Source organism: Martes martes (assembly GCF_963455335.1).
Source record: "Martes martes genome assembly, chromosome: 3".
Lineage (NCBI taxonomy): Eukaryota > Metazoa > Chordata > Mammalia > Carnivora > Mustelidae > Martes > Martes martes.
In genome coordinates this window covers 75,488,583-75,498,721 of record NC_137890.1, presented here as the reverse complement: position 1 = coordinate 75,498,721, position 10,139 = coordinate 75,488,583, and the positions used below count along the sequence as shown (strand labels likewise).

General features: G+C 46.0%; 1 pseudogene across 1 annotated transcript; it reads left to right on the top strand.

Moving 5' to 3' along the window:
* Positions 1 to 6,608: 6,608 nt before the first annotated feature.
* Positions 6,609 to 7,647, top strand: LOC308340242 (large ribosomal subunit protein uL30-like; annotated as a pseudogene). Its single transcript has 2 exons — positions 6,609 to 7,354; positions 7,574 to 7,647. The product of its transcript is annotated as a large ribosomal subunit protein uL30-like (transcript).
* Positions 7,648 to 10,139: the final 2,492 nt, after the last annotated feature.

Sequence of the window (10,139 nt, the reverse complement as noted above, 5' to 3'; positions counted from 1 at the left end):
CCATAGCACTTCTAAGGAGCTCACAAATGGTGTGTTAGCTTAACTCATGTTTACTAACATTTTTGTTTTCCTTTGTAGCCATGTTTCTTCCTTTGGTGGGTTCCCATAGCTCAGGACTGAGGGACCACATGGGTCCCTGGAACCACATGGCCCCACATATCATAAATACGGGATGTGCTCTCTGCTACGTGAGTGAGTGTGAGAACATTTCCCACTGACAGAGGGTTGGCCAGGTGTTTGAGGACATAATGTCCTACCTTCTTTTCATTCTCAAAGATGTCACCACTATTCTGCCACAGTCTTGTGTCGCTGGGACACAAAGAATGGGCAGTTATTCCCCCCTGCTGCTACACACGTGTTTGCACACACATGTGCACACACACATACATGCACACGGCTGCTGGGGCACTGAATTTTCTTGACCAATTGAAGGGAAGAAGCAGGTGGACAGATATGGGTCCCTGCCTTCCCCACGCCCTTCTGGGGGAAGATATGGTTCACCTAGAACATAAGTTTCATCTAGAAATGTCTTCAGTTTCTCTGCAGACTGGGAAAGTCCTGCACATGCTTGTCATGTTCTAAGAACGTGATCACCTGTGATGCTGGCCGTTCAGTGAAAGATACCAGAAACTCAAGTGGCAGGGGACATTTGGTCCCCTGTGCTCTTGCTGATCTTCTGGGTTCCCGCCCTCTCCACACTGGGACCTACAACAGGCTCTATGGAGTGGACCTGCCCCCTCAGAATACACCTGGCTTCCAAACTTTCTAAACATATTGTGTCATCAATTTGTCACCATCCAATGTGGACCGTTTATTAGTAAAGTTTTGTGTTGGTCCATCTCAGAGATCCATGTTTTTATAACCCAGAAGTGGTTGCCATAGGCTGGGCACCAATTTCGGGTCCAGGGTCCATCCATTCATTTATTCCTTCACTCAATAAGTATTTATTGAGCACCTATTATGTGCTAGGTACTGGAGCTTCACCAACAGTTAAGAGACCCTGTTCCACTCTCACAGAGCTTGGTGGCCCAATCAGTTGTAGCCAGTGTAGCAGAAGTCATTTTGACTGACACATGCCATGATGCACTGGGGGCAAAACAACACATGGCCACTTTCCTCAAAGGAGATCATGACCAAGGCAGGGGTTTTGGGCTCATGAGCATTTCACCTGCACAGCCGTGAGGAAGGTCCCTGCTCTCCTCTCCACCCACTCCAGAAAACCAGGATGCTGTGATGACCAGGGGAAGGTGGGCCTTTGGAGTCTCAAAGCCTTGGCCCCAAATCCCACCTCCCCCCTTTCCATCTGCATGCCCTTGGACAAGTCACCTGGCTTCTTTAAGTTTCACTTTCCTTGTCTGAGAAGTGTGGGTGACAACCAAAGCTCCTGCAACATGTTGAGAACTGAAGGAATTAATAAAGGCACTAGCAGATAGTAAGAACTCCTTAAATGTCAGCTTTCATGCCTGCAGTCAAATGGGGGAGTGCCCAGTCTTTGCCTATTCCTGGGTATGAGCCATAGAAGTACAGCGGGCAGTATCCAGGGAGCAAGGCAGGCTATGAGGTAGCAGGAGGCACAGGTAGGGCTCAGAATGGCCTATTGCCCTTTCTTGTAGCTGCTTGATGGCTCCTGGAGACAGCAGCCCAAGGGGCCTTGTGCTGTGATAGCTCTAATGGTAGAGAGCTGAAAATCCAGACCACAGGAGAAAATACAGAAGCACGGCTCCCCGAAACTGCATTCAGGCAACCGCCCAAAGCCAATGTTTATATGGAAATGTACAGTGACCAGCAAACAAGACCTCGGGGGCTGTGTTTTAACACAGGACCACTGACTGTTTGTTAACAGATATTTGTTAATATTTGGATTTTAATTCTGGTGTCAGAAATGAAAATAATTAGATTAGCATTTTGTAGTGAAGACACAAACAACTCATTTTTATCCTATGGAAACATACCACCCACATGAAAAGTCAAGACAGTTTCCAAATCATTTTGCTGCCTCTGTTTGTAGAGCAAACTCTTTCTGGAACACACCATAGCAGGCATGGGACAGAATGACCCCAATGCCTCTAGGTCATCAAAAGCCAAAAGCAAGGATGCCGTGTGTTTTGTCTCACTTGCGGACCTGTGGTCTGTGCTGAGGGGATCTGACCCTCTGCCCCACAGCTCTGGTCAGCTCCGTGCCAGGATCCTGAGCTCCTGATCTGGTTCAGCATCCTGGGACATTCACAGGGGATAGCCACGTCCCTCCCCTCCCCACCATTCGCTGGTCTGAGCAGGTAGTGTCACAGTGTTCCCTAACAGATGTCTGTGCCCACAGCACTCATCACCATGGCCATGACCAAAGCAGCCACATCCATTAGGGGCCTCGGCAGAGAAGGGAAAAGCAAGAAGAGAGCTGAGTCTAGCCACAGATTTCAGAAGAAGAACCGGCTCTCCTTCTGCCCACTCTTCCCCTCCTGCACTATTTTGGCAGCTGGCAAGCCCGAAAGCACAGTGTGTGAAATTCAAATCTGGGTCTGTACCGTCAGCTCCAGCCTGGGAAGCCAAACGGCGAGAGCACGCTCTGAGATGCGGGCTGCTTTTCGAAGCACCAGTCAAGTGTGCCTGGGCTCTGGGATAGATGAATGCTGATGGTCGTGTGGCCCAGAGTCTCAGGCAGGAGACAGGAGAGCTGGGGTGCTCAGGAGCCCCACCCAGAGACCTGCCCTCAGAAAAGTCAGGCCAGGAGTTAAAGTCATCACCCCATGGGGCTGCAGCAAGGGCCCTCCATCAGGGTACCCCACGCCAGCCACAGGATACTGCAGTCCCCCCGGGGGGCAACTTCTCCCACCTTCTCCCACCTGGGCAGGTGGGCTCCTGACGCTCTCACACACATTCACTAGACGGTGGCTGGGTTTGTGCCACATGAGGCAGGGCAAGAGGAAACTGCTCAAATGCCTGACATTTGATAGGCGCATGCTTACAGACCTCATAGCGATGGGATATTCTTCTTTATAAGCCAGTAAATGAACTTGGCACACTAAATTGAATAACTCTTATTATTCTGAGAAGTCACTGTCCTTATTTGGTGACCGCATTCCAGACACAGAGGATAATTCTGGGCTGCTGATCCTGATAGCCTCAGATGTTCATGTTCCTGAAAGCAGTTTCTTCCTTGGGCATGACTCAGGGCCCACTCCCTGAGTCGGCAGAGCCCTTCCCCTCCCCCTAAACAGAGAGGTCCAGCCTCCATTTATTGTCACATGTCAGCAGGTCTAAAACCCAACCGGTTCCCTCTCCATATTAAAACGGCCTCCTGGGCATGGTTTAGGAGGAAGTACCCCAGTAGTAAATCAGGTCTTTCACCACAGATAATAAATAATGAATGTTATTCAGTGTGAAAATGACAGCAATTCTTCACCTGTCAGATTAAAAGGGCACAGAAAAGAGGGGTTTAAAAATAGCACCGACACTCAGGGTGTGATGGGGACAGCTGGGAGCCTGAGAGCCGTTGTCTGGCAGTCAGGGAGGCGGCGGGAGGGAGACAGCCGGGCACAGTCGGAGAAGTTCGGGAGCTCCTTGGGGCCCCAGGACTCCTCTGTGAGAACTGAAGGACTTTCTCCTTGGACACCCTGATCTTGGGACAAGGTCTTGCTGCTGGATTTCAACTGCAGCGCATTCTCATTCACTCCCACAATGAGTCAAAAACAGAGAGGGATTCACTGCACACAGCACAGTGGAAGTCTCCGGATTTCAGCTTCCCATGAGCTCATTCAAACACCCTTTGTAAAATGAGGGGCTGGAAGAGGGTCCTGGGTGTGCAGCATAATGGAAAGAGCACTGGGTCTGGGGTCAGAGGACCCAGAATTGAACCAGATCATACAATAACTTTCTGCATAGCCCTGGGGGTTGGAGGGAGTGGGGGAGGAGATGCTATCCTGGCCTCTGGGAGCCTCGGCTTTACGGAGTCCATTGGGAGGATGGGATTCCTCCCCGCATAGGGGGTTTTGTGAGATATTCTACACGAACCAGCTGTTTGAGGATCTCAGTGAGTACAAGTTCCGCCCCAACTAGCTTTAGCACTCCGGCTACAGCGCTGTATGGCTGCCTGTGTTCTTCTAGCCCTGTCTATCCGCCCGAAGGCTCTGCGTTGGTTTCCACCTTTACCATTTCTCTAGCTTAGACAATCACCAGCCCGTGAGGGTGGTAGCTGTTTCTCTTACCATCACTGTTACCCAGTGATTGGAACGGACCTCAGTGCCTGGGAATTGCTCACTTTATATTCAGTGTTCTGCTCCTCCCTAAATAACTCTTGGTTTTATGAAAACAAAGGTACAGAGTCCAAAAAAAAAAAAAGGACTGATTCAGCCGGCGGTCAGGTTACTGGTTGGCAGCTGGAAGGGCATAAGCGAAACTTCTACTTTAGTGGACCTTCATAGTTACTGCTTAACGATTTATAACAATCCTGCTTTCCATCCGTTACCAGGCCCACCCAAGCCCGGCATGCTTCAGGGAATCAGAGCTTCCTCAGTGGACCAGTGCTCCCTCCTTTGTAGGTGCAGCTGAGCTGCACGGGAAGGACTGGGGTGGCTTCCAGAAAGCCAGACCCCCAACCTCTGACCCTCAAACCTTCACTAACCAGTCTAGCCTCCTACATCCTGCTTTCAGAGAGGAAAAGAAGGTGAACATCTGGTCGCATATAAATTACTATGTTGACAATATATCTGGTTATTGTGATAATTAGAACATTTAAAAATTCTCAAGAGAATGTGTGTGGCTAGATCCCAAATCCTCAGCTCAGACTGAGACCCTGGAGTGGAATCAAGAATGGTTCTCAAACAGGCCCTGACTCTGGTCCCCAAAAGACTCTGACTCATCCACCCAAAGACTGCAGACCTGCTTCCAGCACGTCATTCTTTCTCCACCTCACTGGCTCCTTGCCAAGCCCTCTGCAGGGCCCTCCGTAAGTCAAGTGCAGGGGAAGAGCTCCTAAAAGCATCACCACCATCAGTCACCCAGCGGAGGGATGAAAAGATCAAAGGGCTGCCCTTGCAAAGCCTGGGTAAGAAGTTCCCATTCTAAGAATCACAACATTGTTGACTTTCCAGAGGGAAGCCAGTGAGGAGGAAAGGTCTGAGCCTGTACTGAGCGGACATTGGCAAGTCCAAGGCAAAAACATTAACACCTCCTGATGAGGTCAGGAACTGTGACTTCTACAATTTCAACCAAATTCACACCTCTTGTGTCTCAGAGTGTTGTTTCATTAAGGTGCGGGGAGAGTGGATGATCCCCCTCACTGCAGTGTTCCGCTGCACCTACTCCTCTCCCCCAGCTAGCGCAAGTGCGGTGGGGACATGGACTCCTGCTCTTAACCTCCATTGGGGTTTTCCGCCTCACTCCAGCAGACTGCCTACTTGTATCCAGGCCCAGTGAGTTTTCAGGGAAAAGCAATTTTCTCCTGGGAGCTACAAACACTGACCTGTAACAGATGAGTAACAAACACCACAGTGTCTGGAGAAAAAAATAAATAAAACAGTCATATGTCCATCTTCAATATTGTCCTACCCCGGTACCAGTGATTCGTTATTATCAACCACTGAGGACAGCCAGAGACTGTCCATTATAAACTGGCTTTTTGTAATGACTAGCACCACACAGGCACAGAGGGAAACTAAAAAAACAAAACAACAAAAACAAAACACACACACACACACACACAGAACCCAGAACCAATGGACATGATTAAAAGGCGGAAGATTTTCAAACAATCTCTCTCAATTCCTTTTAAAAATCAAAGCACAATCTGATTACTTCACCCAGTGGTGTCTCTATAACTTTTCGGTGTTGTAACCCGAATTTCGATGAAAGGAAAATACTAGATTTTTGCTCGGTGTCCTTTCTTGAGGAAACTGGTGACTCGTGATACATAGATGTATTCAGTGAATCTGTCAGAGCTGGGATGCTGAGACTTAATATTGTTAAAATGGCAATATCCTCCCAATTACCCTACCGATTCAAAATCCCAGCTGGCTTTTCTTGCAGAAATTGACAAACCAATCCTAGAACTCTTATGGGTCCAAGCAGCCAAAATAATCATGAAGGAACAGCCAAGTTGGGAAGACTGATCATTCCTGATTTCAAAACTTACTATAAAGCTGTAGTAATCAAGACAATATTCTGCTGGTGTAAGGACAGATACGTAAATGGACTAGAATTGAGAATCCAGAAAGAAGCCTTTACATTTATGACCAGTTTATTTTTAACAAAGATGCCAAGACATTTTATTGGGGAAAGAATAGTTTTTTCCCCCAAATAGTGCTAGAACACCTAGATACCCACATACAAAAGAATGACCTTGGACCGTTACCCCACACGATATGCAATAATTAACTCAAAAAGAGATCGTAGACCTAAATGTATAAGCTAGAACTATAAAACTTTCCCAAGAAAGTACAAAAGTAAGTCTTAATGACCCTGGGATTGGCAACATTTTCTTAAATATGACACCAAAAGCAAAAGCTACAGAAGTAGACAAAGTGGACTTCATTGAACTAAAAACATTTATACTTCAAACAATACCATTAAGAACGTCAAAAGGGGGAAAGATGATGGAGCAAGAGTAAAGAAACATGATCCCTTTAGTTCCAGAAAATCTGAAAAAAAAAAAAAAAGAAAAGAAAAAAAAGAAGTCTTATCAAGCCCTCAAAGCTACTTAAGCAAGGCAGACACTTTTGGAAAAGAAGGAGCAATAGAAAGGAAACGCGGTCAAGTTTAAATGACTGGACTGGTTCCCACACAGTTCCTGGAGGCAACAAGATGACAAGGTGCACCTAAGATGGTTAGAAGTGCAGCTTTATGTCTCGGAAATGCCAGATGAACATCCCTTGGCCTTTGTTTTTTGCATCCAAGGGATTAATGGGGTGAGTTTTCTGGTGCAGGGGACCACTGCAAGGCTTCTCCTGAAGACTATTTTCAGTAGTGTATTTGTCAAAGCAATCCCCCGGGCCATAAAAACGCTGCTTATGGGAATCTTATGTGACCTGGGGATTTCCCAATATGAAGTTTGTCTGAGAATTCATCTTGAAATGCAGACAAGCCAAGGTCAAGAATAAAAGCATCTCTTTGACAGACAACCTACCTGAGGAAGATTGGTGTCATTTGTTTAAAAAACATCATTCATGAAATTGCCTTTCTAGGGTAAAATTTCCAGGTAGTCTCAGGGTTCTTGCGCCCTTTCCATCTCATGATATCTTGACAGGAGCCTGTCATCCTACAGAGAATAGAGTGGGATTCCTCAAGAGAGTGGGCTCACCCGGCTCTCCAGATAAATGCATCAATCAGCTCATTCGACAACTGAACCAAACCCAAAATATCAGTAAGCACAATGTGTTGGAAGCATTTTTTTTTTTTGCTTTTTGCAATTGTTATACAGTATCTTCAAAGAAGATTATATTCTGCCATGTCTTCAGAAGCTGCAGAGAGGCCAGGAAAAGATGATGATGTCCATGGCAGACACATCCCATCACAGCCCAGCTCCAGGGGGAAGTTCCAGTGTGTTTTCCATACTGACTGCCACTGCCATCTCTGAAATCAGCAAAGGACCCCTGCCATGGAGGAGGGTCCTACTTTGTCGCATCGTCCATCCTGGAGCTTAATGTTGGCGAATGAATACTTAAGCATGAATACAAGACAGTAGTGGATCAAGCCTATAGGTATACTTGAATCTGGCCATTCCTAGAGCCATGTTTGGGAAAGAACTTGAAATACAATCAGAAAGAAAAAAAAATGACATCTCACAGACTCAGAGACAGTAGTTGCAAATCACTTATCTGTTAATGGACTTGTACCCAGAATATGTAAAGAACTCTCACTACTCCATAACAAGAAGATGAATTTGTATCTTTGAAATCACACGCCGCTTTAAAAATGGGCAAAGGTTAGGAACAGATATCTCTCCAAGGAAGATATATGAAGAAGGTCAATGGACACATGAAAAAAAACACTTATTATTAATTACTAGGGAAATGCTAATCAAAACCACAGGGAGGGGGGCGCCTGGGTGGCTCAGTGGGTTAAAGCCTCTGCCTTCGGCTCAGGTCATGATCCCAGGGTCCTGGGATCGAGTCCCACATCGGGCTCTCTGCTCAGCAGGGAGCCTGCTTCCTCCTCTCTGCCTGCTTCTCTGCCTACTTGTGAACTGTCTGTCAAATAAATAAACAAAATCTTTAAAAAAAAATAAAAAAAAAAAAAATAAAAATAAAAAAAAAAAAAAAAAAAAAAACCACAGGGAGGTACCACTTCACAGTTAATAGGATGGTTCTAATAAGAAAGAGAAAATAATAAGGATGTGGGGAGACTGAAACTTTCCTACATCACCGATGGGAATGTAAAATGGTACAGCCACTTTGGAGAGCAGCAATTCCTCAAAAAATAAACATGGAATTGCCCTATGATATCATCTTGAGAACTTTTACTATATTGAATTATTTTTCTATTATATTTTAATAAGAATAATGCCTTGTTAATTTATTATGCATTTTCAGAGATGATCTTTTAAAAATATCATTTGCCAGTGTATTGTACATAATCTAAAAGTAATAAATGATTCAGGTGGTGATTTCTTTCTACACTATTATTCCACTAATTAATTAATGTAGCAGGCCAGCCCTGGGGCTTTTCTGGAGCCATGTCACAGAAATGTTCAGTCCTTCTCAGGTTCAGATCAACTGGTACGAACTGACAGAGACTGATGACTTGACAAAGAGTGTACTTTCTTACGCATCATCTTCCTTGCGGCTCAAACTTGGATCTCGAGTTTGAAGGATTTCCCTCAAATCCTTGATTTCCGGTTTAAGATGAAAATTCTTTTCCTACTTCATGCAACCCTGGTGCTCACCCATCTCAGTGGCTTTCCTCGTTATTGCTGCTATTTCCATTACCTAGTCAGCATGGGCTCGTAGTATCTTAGAGCGATGCTCATTAAATTTCATTATTATACCAAGGTCATCCTTTTGGATTTCCACTAGCAACCCAAACATTTGCCTCAGTACTTGCTCATTTGAAGTCCCAAAGCCTACTAATGTCTCTCCAGGGTTGTATGAAGTTCTTTGTGCTCCTGCTACCAGTTTCCATCTGATCTCAGCTGTGCCTTTGCCAGTATCTTGAGTCTTCATTCAGTTCTTGAATTTCTTCCTAATATTGCTTCATTATTTCCGTTCCTCTTGAGAGCCTGGTTTGCTCATAGAGAGATTTTGCTGCTCTGTCATGGTCTCTTGATCTTCAAGCAAGAGTCATAGCATCAGCAAAGATCTTCTCCAATGTACAACTCACTTTCTGGTCCCCATTCTTTGCAGTTAACATGATTTGTGGGAGGATGACATGATCTCCTTAACCCCCAAAGGTGCAGGGACAGCCAGCAGGAATCCTTTCAATGAGGGAAAAGTAAGATGCTAAGAGGAACCACATCCAAGACTTGTAGTGGGGTTGGCTACCTAACTCCCTTCCTGAATCCCATTACCGTTCTTTTGTGTCCCCTCCCTTTAGCCTGGTGTTCTTCTGCTCAGGACCATGCATGACATGTGCTCTTTCCCCATAGTTAGGGTGGTTAATAATACCCCAATGAAACAATAAAACGAGGTGATCATCCCTAACTGAAAACAAGATGACTCCCCCCTGAAGCAGACCTGTCTCTCTTTCTTTAGCATGGGCCTGCTTTTCTATTGTGCATGAGGGCTCATGAACACAACCCCACTATTCTGGTCAGCTTAGAAACCTTACGGGTGCTGAGGGAATATTTGTGGAGTATCCCAACCATACAATGTCCCTCGGGCAAAACTCCTAGGCAATCCTCCATATTTAGAGCTTCCCTCTCAGACCACGAGGGCCTTAAGCAAAGGTGAACCAGAATGCCAGCTGCCCCATGTCCCCCAGCCTCAGGTGGAAGGCTCTGGAGGGCTTGCAGCATTTCCAACAGTGTTTCAGATACGAGGCTGCCTTGGGCTGTGGAGTGTAAAATGCTTCTTGACAGGCTGAAGCTCTGCATGCAGGCGCCGGCATGAGTTTTGTGATATGTGAGGACATACTTAATGGGACATCCTTTGCGCTCGCTCTAGATAGACACTTAGATTGGAGCACTAGGAATTGATTTTCCTCCCTCCAGC